Consider the following 21,189-nt stretch of genomic DNA (forward strand, 5'->3'; position numbering starts at 1 on the left):
CGCCCATCTGGGGCTGCATATCAGCGCGCGGAAGTGTTCTCTGAACGAGAGAAGAAGGTGATGGTGTCAGCCGGCAACGCCACCATGCCGGCGTTGCACGTGGGTGTGACCTTCCACAACCTGGAGCTGCAATTTTCCTCTTCTGGTCGGTTCCTGTTCCATCCTCACTGCCACCTGCAGGAGCAGCTGAACAGATGTTCACACAGGCTCCCCTGAAGCCACAACAACGCCTCTACGCTCTCGTGCACGTGTTACTGCCGAGCCTGTACCACGGGCTGGCCCTCAGTTGCACCCGGATCGGAGCCCTGAACGCCGCGAACACTGCGGTGCGAGCAGCCGTCAGGAGATGCTTCGCCATCCTGACAGACACCCCCTTGGGCTACTTCCTCTCTCCTGTGGCCCATGGAGGACTCGGCATTCCATCTGCCCATTGGATGGGACGCACTCCATGGCGGGCCCGATTCCTGACGCTGCAGCTGTGGCCGACAAGGGCATGCGCGAGGTGTAGCGTGATGTCGCGGCGCTCGAGCTGCACTTGACGTGGGAAGGTCACCTCCTCACGATGTGAGAGCAGGTTGGGGAAATGTGGGCGGCTCGCCTACACGTCGCCTTCGACGGTGCGGCCTTCTGAGTCTGCTGCCATCCGGGAGCAGCACCAGTGGGTCGCCGACACCAGCCGGCTCCTATTTGGGCGCGACGACATCAACGCCATCCGCGCCCGCATAAACGCCTTCAAGTCGCGGTGCAGTCGCGGGCGGGTGGCTGACAACCGATGCCGCGCGAGCTGCAGAGCCATCGAGGCCGCCAACCACGTCATGGAGGCTTGTGGACAAACGCACGCTGTCGTGAGGTATCTCGCTCGTGGACTCGCTCAAAGGGACTTCGACCTCTCGGTGGAGCCCCACCTTCGAGCACCAGAAAGACTCCGCAAGCCTGACATCGTCATGGTCCAAGACGGCCCAGCCTCCATAGTCGGACGGCGTGTTGTATTTCGCCGCCTTCACCTTGTGACACAGTCCAGCCGAAGGTGGTAGTCTAGTATCTGGGCGTCGACTATGGAGGCTGGGCCGTCCATCAGGCGTGCCGTCCTCGACCTGCATCCCGGCGTCCAGAGTGTCTGCTTTTCACCGGCCACGTTGAATTGGAGGGGGACATGGTCCCCACAGTCCGCGAGCGACCTCCCGAAGCTGAGCTTCAAGGTGCGGGAGCTCGTGATCATCTCATCCAGAGTGCTGTCTTCGCGCTGCGCGTCGTCCAGATTCCTCGAGCGTATGACGGCACAGCGCCCGACGGCCAGGGCTGGCGTTGGATAGAGTGCAGGCTGGCTCTTCTCTCCCTTGACTCCTAGTGACTGTCACAGGAGCAATACCTGTCTTTATTCCTGTATTTTCTATTTCTTCATTCTTATTTTATTCTTTGTTTACCTTCTGTGGTTTTCTTAATATGTGAGGTGTGTCGCCCCCTGTAAGCTCCCATTGCGGTGCGGTTACTGGCCAAGTCCATAAAACCTTTGTATATTATATAAAATGTATGTATTATTCTAAAGGAATGAAGACGGCTGAAATTCGTTCTTACGTGAACTGAGTTCGCGGAAACGTTTTAAAGTGATTAAAATAAATAAAAAATGCGTTCTTACGCAAAAATTGTAAACTCACTTTGAAAAATCTAGCTTCATTCGGGCTTTACGTGCAAAAACAGTTCTTATCGTAAGTTTCTTTTCCCATACGCGCCACTTCTATATATCAAATTACGTGCAAAAAACACGTTTTCAGGGATGTCTCTGAAGCACGTCACTTCTACGCTTTAAACTTGTCCAGACTGATTTAAACTTTGCACTAAGGTAGACAAACGGATAAAGTCAAAACGAGTTTTTTAACCAATAATTTTTATCTCTTTTCAGGATACCATGGTCCGAAGTCGAGGTAAATGTAGCACGTAAAAATCATTCTTATGTGAACTGAATACACGAAAACGGTTTAAAATGCTTCAAGTAAATAAGAAATGCATTCTTACAATACAATTGACAACTTGCTTAAAAAGTCTAGCTCTATACGGATTTTACGTGTAAAAAACAAATTTTTGTGAGTTTTATTACGCGCGCCACTTATACGATTCAAACTTGTGCGCAGTTCAAATTTTATAAGAAGGTAAACAAATACATGTAATTAATAATGGTCGCCCCGTTGTTTTGTGAAACCTTTATCCGTTGCAACGATATAAGCAACATAGTCCGAAAGAAAATAAAAAATTCTATACCGGGTCTGTTGTGGTCTGAATCAACAAAAATCTGCTACGGCGGTCTAATGTCAAAAATATGCTAGAGTAAAAATTGGGAACCTGAAAGAGAAATGCTCCTATCATACACCTTACCAAAACAAATATGTCATTGACAGAGTTATCGATGTAAAAGATAGGAACTACCGACGTGAAGTACTGCAGTGTTAGTTATCACAACTGTATATGCTGGTTACCACATTGTTCACAGGTAATTGTGCGTTTCCTTGGCGCGGCGGCGGTTACGGCATTGCCCTGGTGTCAGAGCGCAACCGAACCTTTATAGAACAGTATGATGTTGCTGTGTCTGTGTTATTATAGCTTCCTTTCAACATGTTCGAAACGTGTCCCTTGTGCTGCTATTGTATGGTCGTCTGCATAGATAAACGTTTTGGATCTTTCCGGGCAGGACTGGTCATCGGTGTAGATGTTAAAGAGGACGGGTACTAGGACACTTCCTTGTGGAAGGCCATGTTTCTGGTTTTCCTGTCTACTTATGCGGCCTTGGAATTCAACGATTCTGTAGCAGACATTCTAATATCTAAGTTGGTTTATAATCCTTTGTTATTTTATAGAATTTCTTTCGCAGTGCGCGCTGTTAACTGTCTCATACGCTACCGTCATATCGATGAAAACTACACCCGTGCTTTTATTGTTTTCAAAACCATCTTCATTACAGTGCGTTAAGCGTAATACTTGAGGGGGCAGCTTTTCCCTGGGCGGAAACCTGGCTGTTCCGGTATAATTACGGGTTCCATTATTTTGGCAGTCTGTCTGATATAATTTGTTCGAGAACTTAGATCGGTCTGCAGCTCTTCGGAAGACTTGCGTCTTTAGCAGGCTTCAAAACTGCAATGGCTCTGGTCTTTTTCCGTAATTTTGGAATTTTACAGCTGTTTTTACAGTTATTTTGTAATTATAAGAACCATTATTTGCTGATAGGCCCAAATCTTCTGAGTTATTCAATACAGATGTTATTTGAGCCTGCCGCTTTGCCATTTTTGGAATAGTTCAGTGCTCTATTAAGATCATTCATGGTGAAAGAATCGTGCAGAATCGTATTGTCATGTTCATTAAATGTTTCAATTTTTGACTCTGATGCGTCTAAAGTTTTGCTTGGTTTGCCGCTTTCAGTGAGCTGATTTCGTTGACTGCTTGCGATGGTTTCAGCACTGAATGGACCCACTTCGGAATGGTCTTTATATCCGTTCAACAGAATGGATGTTTCTGGAGTAAGTGCCTGTATGTTCATACTTCTGAAACCTGGCTTTGCGGGAGCAGAACCTGACAGTGTACACAGATTCTTCATTCGGTTCCGGAACTGGTTGAATAGTTTTGACATTCTCATCTAACATAGTGGTGAATTTTTTAAAATTTGCCTTTTTGAAATTGTGTCTTCTCTTGTAATTCACAGTTTGTGGTCAGTCTTCTGATACTGCCTGGCACATTATTGGACTGTGAATTGGTAGGCATGCTGATTTGACGCTTTGTTGAGATCGGTTTTCACTAACAAAAATAATGTCATTATTGTGGGCACGTTGCCATCTGCCACTGTTGAAGGATAGGGGTAATTTGTTGTCATGGATAAGTGAGAGCTGGTAATGTTCTCTCCATTGACTTCGTCTTCGCAATATCCCCAGGAAGTGCTGTAGCTCTTGAAATCTCCACTGACAGCATAAGTTTTCTGACTGTTAAAATTAGGGGGAGGATTGAGAGAAAAGTCTTTGTTTTGAGGCTTGTAGATGGACGACCAAGTTAATAATTTCGATTGTGCTGATTTCAATATTATTGTGCTCTGTAACCAAAGCTGAGAGAATCTCAAGGTCTGCTTTGACAAAAATGGACACTACCATCTACATGTACATCGATACTCCACAATCCATCATACGGCGCGTGGCGGAGGGTTCCCCGTACCACTACTAGTCATTTCCTTCCCTGTTCCACTTGCAAACAGAATGAGGGAGAAACGAATGTCTGTATGCGTCCGTATGAGCCCTATTTCTCGTATCTTATATTCATGGTCCATACGCGCAATGTACAAGAGTCACTCCAAAAGAAATGCACGCTATTTTTTTTTTAAAGCCATCTTTTATTCTACATGTTTTAAAGTTTTACAGTGTGTAGATACATCCTTTAGGAACAATATTTTCATTTCTCCACATAATTTCGATCCTTCTCAACTGCCTTACGCCATCTTGGAACCAGCGCCTGTATACCCGCACGGTAAAATTCTGGACCAACCTGTTGGAGCCACTGTTTGGCAGCATGCACAAGGGAGTCGTCATCTTCAAACCTTGTGCGACGAAGAGAGTGTTTCAGTTTCCCAAGGAGATGATAGTCTCATGGAACCAGGTCAGGACTGTAAGGCGGGTGTTTCAGTGTTGTCCATCCGAGTTTTGTGATCGCTTCCATGGTTTTTTGACTGACATGTGGCCATCCATTGTCGTGCAACAGCAAAACATCCTGCTTTTGCTGATGTGGTCGAGCTTGAAGTTGCTTCAGTGTCGTCACATATGCATCAGAATTTATGGTGGGTACTGTTGTGACTTGGCAAGACAGCCAAGCCACTAGGAGGAGAAGCCGAAAGGCACGCGTTTAAGCTCACGCAGGCTGGCGTGAGGTCTGGAACAGTTAAAGGAATAGAGACTAGCAAAAAAGGCACGTAGCTTCTGGAATACTTAACTTTAATCCATAATTGGTGAACATCGGTCTGACGGTACATGCATGCCAAGATAAATATAAAATGATAATGGCGCCTTGCTAGGTCGTAGCAAATGACGTAGCTGAAGGCTATGCTAAACTGTCGTCTCGGCAAATGAGAGCGTAATTTGTCAGTGAACCATCGCTAGCAAAGTCGGCTGTACAACTGGGGCGAGTGCTAGAAAGTCTCTCTGGACCTGCCGTGTGGCGGCGCTCGGTCTGCAATCACTGATAGTGGCGACACGCGGGTCCGACGTATACTAACGGACCGCGGCCGATTTAAAGGCTACCACCTAGCAAGTGTGGTGTCTGGCGGTGACACCACAGTTACACTTGGCATGATGTCTACAAGCAAGAGTCCTTAGGAATCGAAAAACACCGTAGCCATAACTTTTCCAGCAGAAGGCGTGGTTTTGAATTTTTTTTCTTGGGTGAATTTGCATGATGCCGCTCCATTGATTGCCTCTTCGTCTCTGGTGGAAAGCGATGGAGCCATGTTTCATCACCTGTAACAACTCTTCCAAGATATTCATCTCCACCATTCCCAAACAGTTTCAAAAGTTCGCTGCATACCGTTTTTCTTGTTTCTTTGTGAGTCACTGTCAACCTCCTGGGAACCCACCTGGCACAAACCTTTTTTTAACGCCAACCCTTTCAGTATTCTGCAAACACTTCCTTCCCCTATCCCCACGTAGCGTGACAAGTCGTTCACTGTGATGCGTCTGTCAGCAGTCACCAATTCGTTAACTCACTGCACATTGTCTGGAGTGTGTGCAGTACGAGGCCTGCCACTGCGAGGACAGTCCTCAATATTGCCGTGTCCGCTTTCATCACGTAACCTGCTTGCCCACCGACTACTGCGATCGACAGCAGCATCTCCATACATCTTTTTCAACCTGTTGTGGATGTTTCCCACTGTCTCGTTTTCACAGCACGGGAATTCTATGACAGCACGTTGCTTCTGACGAACGTCAAGTGTAGCAGCCATCTTGAAGACATGCTGTTGACGGTGCCACTCACGGGAACAGGTTGAACAAGTTTGAAAACAAGCGGAAAGGATGTATCTACACACTGTAAAACTTTCACACATGCAGAATGAAAACTGTATTTTTACAAAAATAGTGTGCATTTCTTTTGGAGTGACCCTCGTATTTAGGAGGGAATTGAGTCGTTCGGCAGCCATATTCAAATGCCGTTTCTCTAAATTTTCTCAGTAGTGTCCTTCGAAAAGAATGTCGCTTTCTCTTCAGGTATTCCCACTGGATTAACCGAAGCACCTCCGCAACACTTGCGTGTTGTTCGAACCTACCAGTAACACAGACAGTCGAGAAGAACTCAAGAATATGTCGCACTACCGTCCTATATGGGGCGTCCTTTATAGACGAGCCACACTTTCGTAGAATTCTCCCCGTAAGCCGAAGTCGACAATTCGCGTTTCCTACCACAAATGCTCACTTGCTCGTTCCATTTCATATCGCTTTGCAGCGTTACGCCCAGTTATTCAAACGATGGGAATGTGTCAGGCAGGACACTACTAATGCTGTATCCGAAGATTTCATGTTTGTTTTTCCTACTCATCCATATTAACTTAGATTTTTCTACATTTAGAGCTAGCTGCCATTAATAAAACAAACCAGAAATTTTGTGTAAGTCGTCTTGTATCCTCCCACACTCACTCAACGACGACACCTTAGCGTGCACCACAGCATCGTCAACAAACATCCGCAGATTGCTGCCCACCCTGTCTGCCAAATAATTTGTGTTTATAATATACCAAAATGAGCTAGAGATCTTTCTGCGATTAATTTTCTTCCTGGGACCTTAGGACGGCGCTGATTACAGTCAGTATGAATTTTTTGGATGCGTAATAGATCCCATTTTTGTTAGCGCGGCAGAGATTGTGTTACAGTTCATCCATACAGTTTGGTAGCCCTTCAAAGTCTATAGAAATGATTGTGAGTCGTGGCTCTACGTGAGCTTCCCAACTTCTGGAGATCTTCATTATTTTCAGTATCCGATATTTATCTCTGAAATGCTGACTATTGGTTCAGTACACGGAACTTCCACGTATCCATGCAGGGCCCCTACGGGCAGAAGTCAGCTTCACCCTCTATATAGTCTATGTACATATATATACTTGAGTTCTTTATTTTCATCGTATCATGTTGACAAATACTATATCTTTGCGACATGAGCCCTGGATAAATGAATAAATAAAATACAAAACGTGGCTGCAGTGGACGTGTCTGTACCACGTCTCCACTTTCCACATCTACGGCCTCTCCCTTTGCAGCACAACATCGTCACAACAGTAGTTTGTCAGTTGTCTGTGGACAAAAAGAACCGTGACTGATTCCTAAATCTGCATGTATTTTTATATTGCAGTGCTATCGTAACAAGGTTCAAATGGTTCAAATGGCTCTGATCACTATGGCACTTTATTTAACATCTGAGGTCATCAGTCCCCTAGAACTTAGAACTACTTAAACCTAACTAACCTAAGGACATCACACACATCCATGCCCGAGGCAGGATTCGAACCTGCGACCGTAGCAGTCTCGCCGTTCCGGACTGAAGCGCCTAGAACCGCGTGGCCACCACGGTCGGCTATCGTAACAAGGTCTAAAGAACACGGCTATGATGGACTGTAGGATTCTACATCTACACATCTACGGACCCAAATGCATCAGTCGAGAAGAGAGTGCAGAGGAGTGTGAAATTGCAAGCGGAAGGATGTCTTCTCCAGGAACAGGGGCTTTATGAAACTATATGGGGTGCAACGGAGTTCAACATGCACAGTCCCACAATCAAGTTTGTTTGGCTGCACCATAATGCGTCAAATTAGGGAACCGAAAACTACCTTGGTCCAATTCTAAGCTGTTAAAATTCAGTCATACCTTTCAATTTCCGGGTGATTTTGTGAGGGTTCCACATTCAATTAGCAATTAATCGAGTACTGTCCCTGTGTTACGTTGCATCTAAAAAAAAAAAAAAAAAGGCAAAAAACGTAGGTCTCGAAACACATTTTGCTTAACAGTTAGTATGTCAGTGAACATTTTGCAATAGGACACATGAATCACGCAATAAATCCATTAACATCGTCACATAATAAGTTTCGTGTGAAATATTTGAAGTGGCATCAAAGTTAAATAAGCGGTTTTTTTTAAAGTTTATTTGCCGTTTCTCCACTTTGAGGAGTATTAACGTGACGTTTATGCCGGTTATTTCTGCTGATATCTAACAGATCTTTCTGAATTGTGCTATTTTTTCGGTTCCAGATTTTTACTTTTCATTGTCTGGGTACATTTTGGAAATTTCCGATAATTCCTATGGGACCAAACTGCTGAGGTCATCGATCCCTAGGCATACACACTACTTAATCTAACTTGGACTAACTTACGCTAAGGACAACACACACACCCATGCCCGAGGCAGGACTCGAACCTCCGACGGGGGGAGCCGCGCGAACCGTGGCAAGGCGCCCAGTCCACGCGGCGTACATTTTGATATAGCTATGATCAAAATTGCGAACAACTTTTAGAATGCCCTGGCTTTAATCATATGATGCATAGAGTTTCAGATCACTGAATCACAAAAGTGGCGATACTACTAATATTAATATTATAAAATTATGTTATGTGAACATTGTAATGAAACGTGCTTACTCTTTATGTACCGAAGTAATGCCTTTAAAATGTTGAGTGGATATCTGTAAGTAGTTTGAGACACAATAAGTTACATGTACTTCTTGTTAAATTTAGTTCTTGTAGCATAATATATTCTCATACTCATTGAATCACATATAAAAAAATGACTGTTTTAGAATCTCGCCCTCTCTTGGATAAATTTCTGCGAACACACATACGCGCTACCTCGTTTTGCGCAGAGTTCCCCATGTTTCATTATGCACATTCCTTAAAGTACATCTGGAGAATAAAATTAATGCTGCACTGAATAAAACATTGGACCTGTATTCGCGAGAACAAGATCAAGTCCCCATAAACGGTTTCGTCGCATCACTTCTGGCGAATCTCAGAACGATTCCCACTCTCTTCTTGCCTCATTTATATTCATTTGCACTGTTATATGCACAACGTAATTTGGCTCTTCCTTGGAGCAAAGGAATCGGTTGAAGTCAGTCGCTTGTGCTACACCCCTAATGAGCACTTCGTCGACGAAACGTTGAACCTTCCTTTTCGCCAACGTCTAATAGTGAGTCAGATTTGCAGAAAAATCAGGTATAATTTCTTCACCACGTCAGGATGAAGATACTCAGTTGCATTTTGTGAACAGTAAAAACGCAGCTTTCACTCTGAAATACTCGTTCCTATAGGTAAATAAAAATATCGACATACAGATAGTTGACGGAATTTCATTCATAGAATATGTACCTTAAATTGTGCATGTGTAAAATGAGAAACCGTTACGGACTCGTTGAATACAGTTCTTGAAAGTCTTAGCAGGCGTCACTGTCCTGTCAGGAAATCGAAGAAAAATAAGTCGTATGCCGTGACCAGGATTCGAACCTGGGTTCTTGCGGCCACAACGCAATGTCCTAACCACTAGACTATCACGGCGGACAGACTTAAGTTTACAGAGTTGTGGAGTAGCTTTCACTTGGCTGCGGCCGCAGGCTGCCCCGTCGGGTTCCGCATAGCAGCGTCACTTCCGCTCTCTCGCGCGTCAGCTGAAGTCGAAACCTCTTTACGGTTGCTCGTACTTCGCGCAGGCTTAAGCGGCAAAACTTGCGATCTGTCAGTTGGCAGTCCCTCGTATTCGTGAAACTTCTGTACCCCACCATCGTAAGAAGTCACGTTGCACCAACTCCATCCGCTCTCAGTAACTACCGCGCGGAGCTTACTCTGCGTGAATTCGCATAATATAACCTGGTCCCCTTGTGGGAGCTAACTAATCGGTGCAACTTCGGGTCGCTACGGAATGTTTCCGCTTGCTGCCAACATTGCAACATTATCTACTAAAAAAGTACAACACGCCGTACCATTGTAGCCAGGGGCGGCTCCAGGATCGTAAACCCACAAAACGGAAACATTTAAACAGGAAGTGGCGGGTCTTATACTCTGGACCATACCGAATTGCAAATATTCCACACCCTGGCTGTTATTCATTAGAATATCCATTAACACATAAACCCAGAGGTCTACATCCACACAGACATTTGAAAAAGTACTTACAGTAAAGTGTTAGCTAATGAGAAGAAGATATGATATACAGTTATGATGAGCCTACATTGAAGTTATACAGATACTTACAATCTAATGAACGCAGGTAAGTCTAGAAAGCAATATGAACCATCCAATAGCTAATTAGATATTTGGTTGTAAGAGGAGTTGCTATTGAGGCATATACACACTAGAGGAGGCAGAGAACTGAACAGAATTATTTTCTTTAGGAGGCATGTGATAATACTAATGTTGATATGAGTGATGTGAGTGACTGAATGAGATGAGTGAATGTAATTTTAGTTATATATATATATATATATATATATATATATATATATATATATATATATATATTGTTTTTAGTTTAAATGTGTATCGATATGTGTTAAGTGTGTTTAATGAAATAAATTACTGCATTACCTAAAACATATTCTTCAAAGACGACACGTGCACTTGAAAAACTCTGTGTTTGTCTGCTAATGTAAAATAATCTATAAAAATGCTAATGTTCATTTGTTTCCATTCTTAATCTTCGAAATTAGTTCACCAATTGCTTTCATTTGACAGAATGTTGCCATCGAATTCGAGCATGTGTTTATACGCAGCAATGACGATACGACTGCGAAAAGTTATAATAGGGTATTTGACTGTGTTCAGGAAATCATCTTATATTGTTAATTACGTCATTTTATGCTCATAAGAAGCTGTTTTTTCTCACGAATGTAAATACTAACAATGAGAAATTTCTTTCTTTCTTCGTGTAAAAAAAAAGAAATAAAATAAAAATTAAAAAGTATAAATAAAATGAAATTTAATATTAAATATGTATATTCACAATACTGTTCTTAAATATTAAATTCTAATCTCCCTTTACACCCACTTTTTGAAAATCTTGTAATTACTTTATCTACGTCTACAGGAATCTGGTAATGAATATGCATAAGTGCAAGATCAAGGAGGCGGTTTTCATTCATCGATGTTCTTAAATAAGCAGATTCTTCCCTCTACTCCGGCAGTTTCCTTGGCTATTTGCAAACACCAGTTTGTTTCTTCAAGATTTGACTTCCGAAATAAGCAAACAGTTTATAGCAAAGCCACAACTCTAGTTCTAACACTGTTATGAAATTCATGCTTTTTTTCAGATTGCGATAGAAGCATACGGTTAGTACCTCAGAATAAATTATATTGATGGGGAAAACGCATCTTCCTCAGTCTTTGGCTGAATTTCCCTCTGCACTTTGGAGAAAGAGAAATGAATCTGAGTTTTCTAGATTTCAGTATCTGTTTGACTCTGCTGACCGTAACATTTATATTCTTACCGTATGAGGGAATGGATTGTGAATGAATCCACAGACGTAATTTTCGTGTGCATTATTACATTTGGCTAATTATTGTTTGTTCACATTCCGCATCAAAAGTGAGAAGAAAGGGACAAGCGTTCATCCAAATCGAAAACGTGCAATTGCAGAATAAAAGGGACTGTCGTAAGGTTCTCACTATTTGCAACTAATGAGAGTATTTTCAAGTATTCCTTCGGTGTTCATCGCTTAATTAACACCATCTCTTTGCAAATTGCCACTAGAAACAAAATCTTACATACACACTGCGGGGAAAGTGCTAAAAAAGGGACACAGATCACTCATGCCTTAGCGAATATTATCATTTTATTCGTAAGTATAGTTGTTTCTTCTGTAGTTTATTCGCTAAATGGAAGAGGTTTGAAGGTCACTATTTGAATTGTTACATCAAACTGCGTGCCATTGTTTACATCTTCGACTTCAAGTAAAACATACTAGATAGGCCGATGTAACCAGCCCTTATAGCAGTCGGAAAAAAAAAAAGATCGGTCACTCACCAGGGGGGGGGGGCGGGCAATTGCCCCCACTGCCCCCCCCCCCCCCCCCCCCCCCCGCCCTTGGACCCGCCCCTGATTGTAGCAGGCACTGGAATGTAAATGCCGTGTGGCTGGGGCCTCCCGTCGGGTAGACCGTTCATCTGGTGCCAGTCTTTCGAGTTGACGCCTCTTCGGCGACTTGCGTGTCGATGGGGATGAAACACTCATTTCCCGAGCGGAGAAAATTTCCGACCAAGCCGGGAGTCGAAGCCGGGCCGTTAGGTATGAGATTCCGTCGTGCTGGCCACTCAGCTACCAGGGGCGGACCAGTGTCCTAACTGCCCAGCGAGAAATAGGCGGGATTGTTTTCCACTCCCCCCTACCCCCGCGCATCAATCGATAAACTAGGCGGCGATTGTGTACGTATCCTCGTAGCATCCTCTGCAAAGAGGTCACGTTATATCGTGTTCAACGGCGGCGGTTGGTACGGTTACTGTGCATGGTTGTAAGCAGTGAAAAAATCCAGAGTGGGTAAAATCCCCACTCTGGATTTGGGAGAATATAAAAATACCCAGAGAACGTTAGCGGAACAGCTATGCTAACTGCAGTTACATTTTGCTTATATGCATGTCTCAAGAACAGTGTTGAGGATCCACAGTTGTACGTAATACTCCGAAATTAATTCGCTGTCTGCGGATTCCTTGCCATCAGCTGTATTAGGTCACCACTGGGTAGTAAATTTATACTTAACACAGGCGATGTCAAGGAATTCGCAGACAGCGAATTAATTTATCTACTTTTGTGAGAGCTGCTCTCACAAATACACATTAAAGCGACCACCTGTGAAAACCCTGGATAACCACCTTTTACAGCGTAGACCGCTGCGAGACGTGCAGGAAGGGAGTCTACATCTACATCTACATCGATACTGTGCAAATCACATTTATGTGCCTGGCAGAGGTTTCATCGAACCACCTTCAAAATTCTCTACTATTCCAATGTCGTATAGCGCGCGGAAAGAACGAACACCTATATCTTTCCGTACGAGCTCTGATTTCCCTTATTTTATCGTGGTGATCGTTTCTCCCTATGTAGGTCAGTGTCAACAAAATATTTTCGCATTCGGAGGAGGAAGTTGGCAATTAGAATTTTGTGAGAAGATTCCGTCGCAACGAAAAACGCCTTTCTTTTAATGATGTCCAGCCCAAATCGTGTATCATTTCTGTGGCACTCTCTCCCATATTTCGCGATAATACAAAACGTGCTGCCTTTCTTTGAACTTTTTCGATGTACTTCGTCAGTCCTATCTGGTAAGGATCCCACACCGCGCCAGCAGTATTCTAAAAGAGGACGGACAAGCGTTGTGTAGGCAGTCTCCTTAGTAGGTATGTCACATTTTCTAAGTGTCCTGCCAATAAAACACAGTCTTTGGTTAGTCTTCACAACAACATTTTCTATGTGTTCCTAATAATTTAAGTTGTTTGTGTAATACCTATTCGTTATTTAGGATCAACTGCCACTTTTCGCACCATTCAAATATTTTTACTAAATCGTTTTGCAGTTTGTTTTGGTCTTCTGATGACTTTATTAGTCGATAAACGACAGCTTCATCTGCAAACAACCGAAGACCGCTCCTCAGATTGTCTCCAAAGTCGTTAATATAGATAAGAAACAGCAAAGGGCCTATAACACTACCATGGAGAACGCCAGAAATCACTTCTGTTTTACCCGATGACTTTCCGTCAATTACTGCCAACTGTGACAGGAAATCACAAATCAAGTCACATAACTTAGACGATATTCCAAACGGTTCAAATGGCTCTGAGCACTACGGGACTTAACATCTGAGGTCATCAGTCCCCTAGAACTTAGAACTACTTAAACCTAACTAGCCTAAGGACATCACAAACATCCATGCTCGAGGCAGGATTCGAACTTGTGACCGTAGCAGTCGCGCGGTTCCAGACTGAAGGGCCTAGAACCGCTCGGCCATCGCAGCCGGCCGCCGATATTCCATAAGCACGCAATTTCACTACCAGCCGCTTGTGTGGTACAGTGTCAAAAGCCTTCCGGAAATCCAGAAATACGGAATCGATCTGAAATCCCTTGTCAATGAAGTTCTTGTGAGACCTGAGTTTCTCCTGGCGTATACTACTTTCAAATAACTTCCTGGAATTCAGCCAGGTAACACTTTCAGCGACCGCCGATATTTCGGCGGGAGAACACCCCGCCGTTTTCAAGGCAAACTGCAACGGACAGGCGGCGTACATGCAATTTTCCTTTAATGGTTGCATCGGAATTGTCTGATTTCACTTGGGATTGGTAGGACGGTGCCTCATGGACTGAAGCTGACTGGGAATACAATTCCGTTACTGCCCGGCATTTGGCGAAGATTGAACGTTTTCATCGTGCGGAATCTGATGTTATATCTCGACGTTCTGTGATAAATCTCACAGAGAAATCTTTTGACAACGCAACCTTATCCGTGCTTGGGAAGGGTTTAAATTTTGCACCCGCTCCGAAGAGTTAGCTGGTGGTTGATTTTATTAGTTCAATTGAACAGGCAGTTTTCAAACTACCTCCTGAAGCTGTAGAGGAGGTTAGGAGAGAGGCATGCCGTGTGTTGACTAGGGCTCGTCCACCCAAGAGTAATGTAACAGCAGCAGAGAGGGCTGCTTTACGCTCTCTCAAAAAGTTGATCCTGATATTGTTATTTTACCTGCCGACAAAGGCAATGCCACCGTTATTTTAAATAAACATGATTATGTACAAAACATGCAACGTTTACTATATGATTCAGCGTATCGCAGAATCGATGCTGACCCCACAAAAAGTGTTCAGAGAAAGACCAACAGCCTCCTGAAGAAAAATGGTTTGTCGCAGGACACTATCAAGAGTCTTAACAACTATAGTGCTGTTCCCCTTAGGTTATATGGCCTTCCGAAGGTTCACAAGGAAGGGGTTCCTTTCCGACATACAGTGAGTAACATCGGCGCTCGGACATATCGTGTAGCCAAGCAGCTTGCTTCTCTGTTGAGTCCACAAGTAGGACGGTGTGAACATCATATGAGGAACTCGGCTGATTTTTTACGTCGTTTGGAGGGACTGCGGTTGAATGACTCTGATATTTTAGTGAGTTTTGATGTGGTCTCTCTCTCTTCACTCGTGTTCCTCTGTCTGATTAGTTGTGGTTAATTGAGGCTAGGTTTGCTGCTGAATTATCTAATCTCTTTCGGCATGTGTTGACATCGACTTATTTTTTATTCAATGACCGTGACCGTTTATGGAAGACTTCGAGGAACGTGCATTGGAGTCGGCGCCTTTGAAACCCGCCTGTTTCTTTAGATATGTTGACGATACCTTTGTTCTTTGGCCTCATGGTAGGGAGAATTTGAATACCTTTCTAGAACATCTGAACTCGATCCACCCGAACATTCTTTATACGATGGAGGTGGAAGAGGATGGTTGCCTTCCCTTTCTTGACGTGTTGGTTAGGAGGTAGTGTGATGGATATTGCAGGCTCATAGTTGTCACCATCCGGCTCAGCGTGAACGGGTACTTCGTACATTGGTACACAGGGCACATGTCATTTCCGACGCTGAGACTTTGCAAGCTGAGCTGTCCCATCTTGAAATTTTTTTTTTTTTCTTTTTTTTTTTTTTTTTTTTTTTTCTCATCAGTCTACTGACTGGTTTGATGCGGCCCGCCACGAATTCCTTTCCTGTGCTAACCTCTTCATCTCAGAGTAGCACTTGCAACCTACATCCTCAATTATTTGCTTGACGTATTCCAATCTCTGTCTTCCTCTACAGTTTTTGCCCTCTACAGCTCCCTCTAGTACCATGGAAGTCATTCCCTCATGTCTTAGCAGATGTCCTATCATCCTGTCCCTTCTCCTTATCAGTGTTTTCCACATATTCCTTTCCTCTCCGATTCTGCGTAGAACCTCCTCATTCCTTACCTTATCAGTCCACCTAATTTTCAACATTCGCCTGTAGCACCACCTCTCAAATGCTTCGATTCTCTTCTCTTACGGTTTTCCCACAGTCCATGTTTCACTACCATACAATGCTGTACTCCAGACGTACACCCTCAGAAATTTCTTCTTCAAATTAAGGCCGGTATTTGATATTAGTAGACTTCTCTTGGCCAGAAATGCCTTTTTTGCCATAGCGAGTCTGCTTTTGATGTCCTCCTTGCTCCGTCCGTCATTGGTTATTTTACTGCCTAGGTAGCAGAATTCCTTAACTTCATTGACTTCGTGACCATCAATCCTGATGTTAAGTTTCTCGCTGTTCTCATTTCTACTACTTCTCATTACCTTCGTCTTTCTCCGATTTACTCTCAAACCATACTGTGAACTCATTAGACTGTTCATTCCGTTCAGCAGATCATTTAATTCTTCTTCACTTTCACTCAGGATAGCAATGTCATCAGCGAATCGTATCATTGATATCCTTTCACCTTGTATTTTAATTCCACTCCTGAACCTTTCTTTTATTTCCATCATTGCTTCCTCAATGTACAGATTGAAGAGTAGGGGCGAAAGGCTACAGCCTTGTCTTACACACTTCTTAATACGAGCACTTCGTTCCTGATCGTCCACTCTTATTATTCCCTCTTGGTTGTTGTACCTATTGTATATGACCCGTCTCTCCCTATAGCTTGCCCCTACTTTTTTCAGAATCTCGAACAGCTTGCACCATTTTATATTGTCGAACGCTTTTTCCAGGTCGACAAATCCTATGAAAGTGTCTTGATTTTTCTTTAGCCTTGCTTCCATTATTAGCCGTAACGTCAGAATTGCCTCTCTCGTCCCTTTACTTTTCCTAAAGTCAAACTGATCGTCACCTAGCGCATTCTCAATTTTCTTTTCCATTCTTCTGTATATTATTCTTGTAAGCAGCTTCGATGCATGAGCTGTTAAGCTGATTGTGCGATAATTCTCGCACTTGTCAGCTCTTGCCGTCTTCGGAATTGCGTGGATGATGCTTTTCCGGAAGTCAGATGGTATGTCGCCAGACTCATATATTCTACACACCAACGTGAATAGTCGTTTTGTTGCCACTTCCCCCAATGATTTTAGAAATTCTGATGGAATGTTATCTATCCCTTCTGCCTTATTTGACCGTAAGTCCTCCAAAGCTCTTTTAAATTCCGATTCTAATACTGGATCCCCTACCTCTTCTAAATCGACTCCTGTTTCTTCTTCTATCACATCAGACAAATCTTCACCCTCATAGAGGCTTTCAATGTATTCTTTCCACCTATCTGCTCTCTCCTCTGCATTTAACAGTGAAATTCCCGTTGCACTCTTAATGTTACCACCGTTGCTTTTAATGTCACCAAAGGTTGTTTTGACTTTCCTGTATGCTGAGTCTGCCCTTCCGACAATCAAATCTTTTTCGATATCTTCACATTTTTCCTGCAGCCATTTCTTCTTAGCTTCCCTGCACTTCCTATTTATTTCATTCCTCAGCGACTTGTACTTATGTATTCCTGATTTTCCCGGAACATGTTTGTACTTCCTCCTTTCATCAATCAACAGAAGTATTTCTTCTGTTACCCATGGTTTCTTCGCAGCTACCTTCTTTGTACCTATGTTTTCCTTCTCAACTTCTGTGATGGCCCTTTTTAGAGATGTCCATTCCTCTTCAACTGTACTGCCTACTCCGCTATTCCTTATTGCTGTATCTATAGCGTTAGAGAACTTCAAACGTATCTCGTCATTCCTTAGTGCTTCCGTATCCCACTTCTTTCCGTATTGATTCTTCCTGACTAATGTCTTGAACTTCAGCCTACTCTTCATCACTACTATATTGTGATCTGAGTCTATATCTGCTCCTGGGTACGCCTTACAGTCCAGTATCTGATTTCGGAATCTCTGTCTGACCATGATGTAATCTAATTGAAATCTTCCCGTATCTCCCGGCCTTTTCCAAGTATACCTCCTCCTCTTGTGATTCTTGAACAGGGTATTCGCTATTACTAGCTGAAACTTGTTACAGAACTCAATTAGTCTTTCTCCTCTTTCATTCCTTGTCCCAAGCCCATATTCTCCTGTAACCATTTCTTCTACTCCTTCCCCTACTGCCTCTGGCATGGATGTGTGTGATGTCCATAGGTTAGTTAGGTTTAAGTAGTTCTGAGTTCTAGGGGACTGATCACCTCAGAAGTTAAGTCCCACAGTGCTTAGAGTCATTTGAACAATTTTTTTGATAGATTGAACGTGCGTTGCGCTATCGACCAACTGTACATCGGGTGATTGATGGTAATTCTGCTGCGACACGTAAGTCTACTGCCTTTTTGCCTTACGTAGGAAACACTTCCAACAAGATCGGTCGTATTTTACGAAAATGCGATGTGTAATGTGTTTTCCGACCGCCATCTAAAATTAGAGCGCTTTTGAATTCTGTTAAGGATGATCTTGGTCTGCGTAAGGCGGGTGTATATCGTATTCCTTGTAGTTGCGGCATAGCATATATTGGTCAAACTATCAGGACCGTGGAGGACCGATGTACTGAGCATAAACGGCAGACACGATTACAGCAGCCAAGTAGATCTGCTATTGCCGAACATTGCTTGGATATTGGTCACCCCATGTTAAATAATAACACCGAGATATTGGCTATTGGGACAGTGTTATTAAGGAAGCAGTTGAGATTAAATTAGCGAGCAACCTCGTTAACAGGGATGGAGGTTTCTGTTTAAACTCTGTTTGGAATCCGGCTCTCTCCCTTGTCAAAAAACAGAGGGACAGAGTCAATGCTACCTCACCTGCGAATTCATAGTCTCACTGTCGATAGCTCTGACTTTGGTCATCGTTGGTGGCACTGGTGTCCAGTCTTTCCTGCATCAGTCCGAGAACCGAGGTTTTAAATTTGCTTGTACGTCGCCTGTCCGTTGCAGTTTGCCTTGAAAATGGCGGGGTGTTCTCCCGCCGAAATATCGGCGGTCGCTGTTAAGTGTTACCTGGCTAAATTCCCGGAAGTTATTTGAAAAATGGAATTCTTGTCAATGTAGTTCTGGAAGATACCAACAGTGATATGGCGCCATGCCAACTCTAGTGCCTCTGGCAGCTGTGGCAGATTTCTCGGTCTTAGGATCCATGGCGCAAATATCCTCACGGATTCTAGACTGGGTTTAAATCCGTGAGTTTATTGGCCAGGGGTGTACGTTAAGCTCAACCTTGTGCCCTTCCAACCACGCGCGAACACCATAGTCCTGCTGGTAGATGCCATCGGACCGAAAAAAACAAACTGCTTCCAGGTGGTGCACGTGACCCGTTAGGATAGATGCATACTTGTGTTGATCGACTGTATCTTCCAGAATGACATCACGCAGTAAAATATTCGCCAAACCGTAACGTTTCTTCCTCCGGTCTAGACCCTTCCGACGGTTATTGCGGGGTGTATGCTTTCTGTCCCATGGAGCATCAAACTGTTAATCTGAAATGGCCACCTGTCGCCACTCAGTAGACGCCCAGTTCCAGCACTGCCGTGAAAATTCCAGCCTTCGTTGGCGACGAACATACGGCAACATGTGTGCGTGAACAACGTACCTGCTGCGGAGGCCCACATGCAGCAAAGCTCGCTGAAAGGTTGATTGGGAGGGACTTGATAGTAGCACTGTTGACATTTTTAAAAATATCGGCTGTCCGATATATCGATACCTACTTTATATCGTTATGGGCGCTATACATATCGACAAAAATATTGATATATCTACGAAACAGCTACCGACGTACTTGACTATAAAAGTAACGGCTGCACATCGTAAATATACTGCCGGATTTAGATATGTATATTGACTTATTATTAGATATTCTGTAAATCAACAACATAGCTTCCAGCTGATCTCCCTTGGAGCAAGAAAGAAAGGAAAACGATGTACGTTCACTCTTGGCGCTAATCACTTTGCTAACAATGGTAACTGCATGTAAGTGGCACAATAAAAGATGTCCGATGGGTCCGTCGTTTAGTTCGTCGCGTAGCGGATTGGTCTGGAACACTTCCCTTCCACCTCCCTGCAAACGCCAGCGACCTAGCAGTTGTAGTGTCAGAATTACATGGTGAAGCCAAACGTTGCAGTTTCTATTGGTAGTGCCGAGATGCGATTGCGTCAGGATATCTCACACGTGTACGCCCACAGCAAAAATCAGTCTTGTCATTTAGCTTGTTGTTGTTGTTGTGGTCTTCAGTCCTGAGACTCGTTTGATGCAGCTCTCCATGTTACTCTATCCTGTGCAAGCTTCTTCATCTCCCAGTACCTACTGCAGCCTACATCCTTCTGAATCTGCTCAGTGTATTCATATCTTGGTCTCCCTCTACGATTTTTACCCTCCACGCTGCCCTCCAATACTAAATTGGTGATCCCTCGATGTCTCAGAACATGTCCTACCAACCGATCCCTTCTTCTGGTCAAGTTGTGCCACAAGCTCCTCTTCTCCCCAATTCTATTCAATACCTCCTCATTAGTTATGTGATCTACTCATCTAATCTTCAGCATTCTTCTGTAGCACCACATTTCGAAAGCTTCTATTCTCTTCTTGTCTAAACTATTTATCGTCCACATTTCACTTCCATACATGGCTAACTTGATGTTAACAAATTTTTCTTCTTCAGAAACGCTTTCCTTGTCATTGCCAGTCTACATTTCATATCCTCTCTACTTCGACCATCATCAGTTACTTTGCTCCCCAAATAGCAAAACTCCTTTACTGCTTTAAGTGTCTCATTTCCTAATCTAATTCCCTCAGCATTACCCGACTTCATTCGACTACATTCCATTATCCTCGTTTTGCTTTTTTTAATGTTCATCTTATACCCTCCTTTCAAGACACTGTCCATTCCGTTCAGCTGCTCTTCCAGGTACTTTGCTGTCTCTGACAGAATTACAATGTCATCGACGAACCTCAAAGATTTTATTTCTTCTCCATGGATTTTAATACCTACTCCGAACTTTTCTTTTGTTTCCTTTATTGCTTTCTCAATATACAGATTGAATAACATCGGGGATAGGCTACAACCCTGTCTCACTCCCTTCCCAACCACTGCTTCCCCTTCTTGGCCCTCGACCCTTATAACTGCCATCTGGTTTCTGTACAAATTGTAAATAGCCTTTCGCTCCCTGTATTTTACCCCTGCCACCTTCTGAATTTGAAAGAGAATATTCCAGTCAACATTGTCAAAAGCTTTC

At 43.5% G+C, this 21,189-nt stretch overlaps 1 non-coding gene across 1 annotated transcript; it reads right to left on the bottom strand.

The window, feature by feature from the left end:
• Positions 1-9,479: 9,479 nt before the first annotated feature.
• Trnah-gug lies at positions 9,480-9,551 on the bottom strand. Its single transcript has one exon. It is a non-coding gene; the product is annotated as a tRNA-His (tRNA).
• Positions 9,552-21,189: the final 11,638 nt, after the last annotated feature.

The sequence above is a fragment of the Schistocerca americana genome, chromosome 2 (genome assembly GCF_021461395.2).
Source record: "Schistocerca americana isolate TAMUIC-IGC-003095 chromosome 2, iqSchAmer2.1, whole genome shotgun sequence".
In the NCBI taxonomy this organism is placed as follows: Eukaryota; Metazoa; Arthropoda; class Insecta; order Orthoptera; family Acrididae; genus Schistocerca; species Schistocerca americana.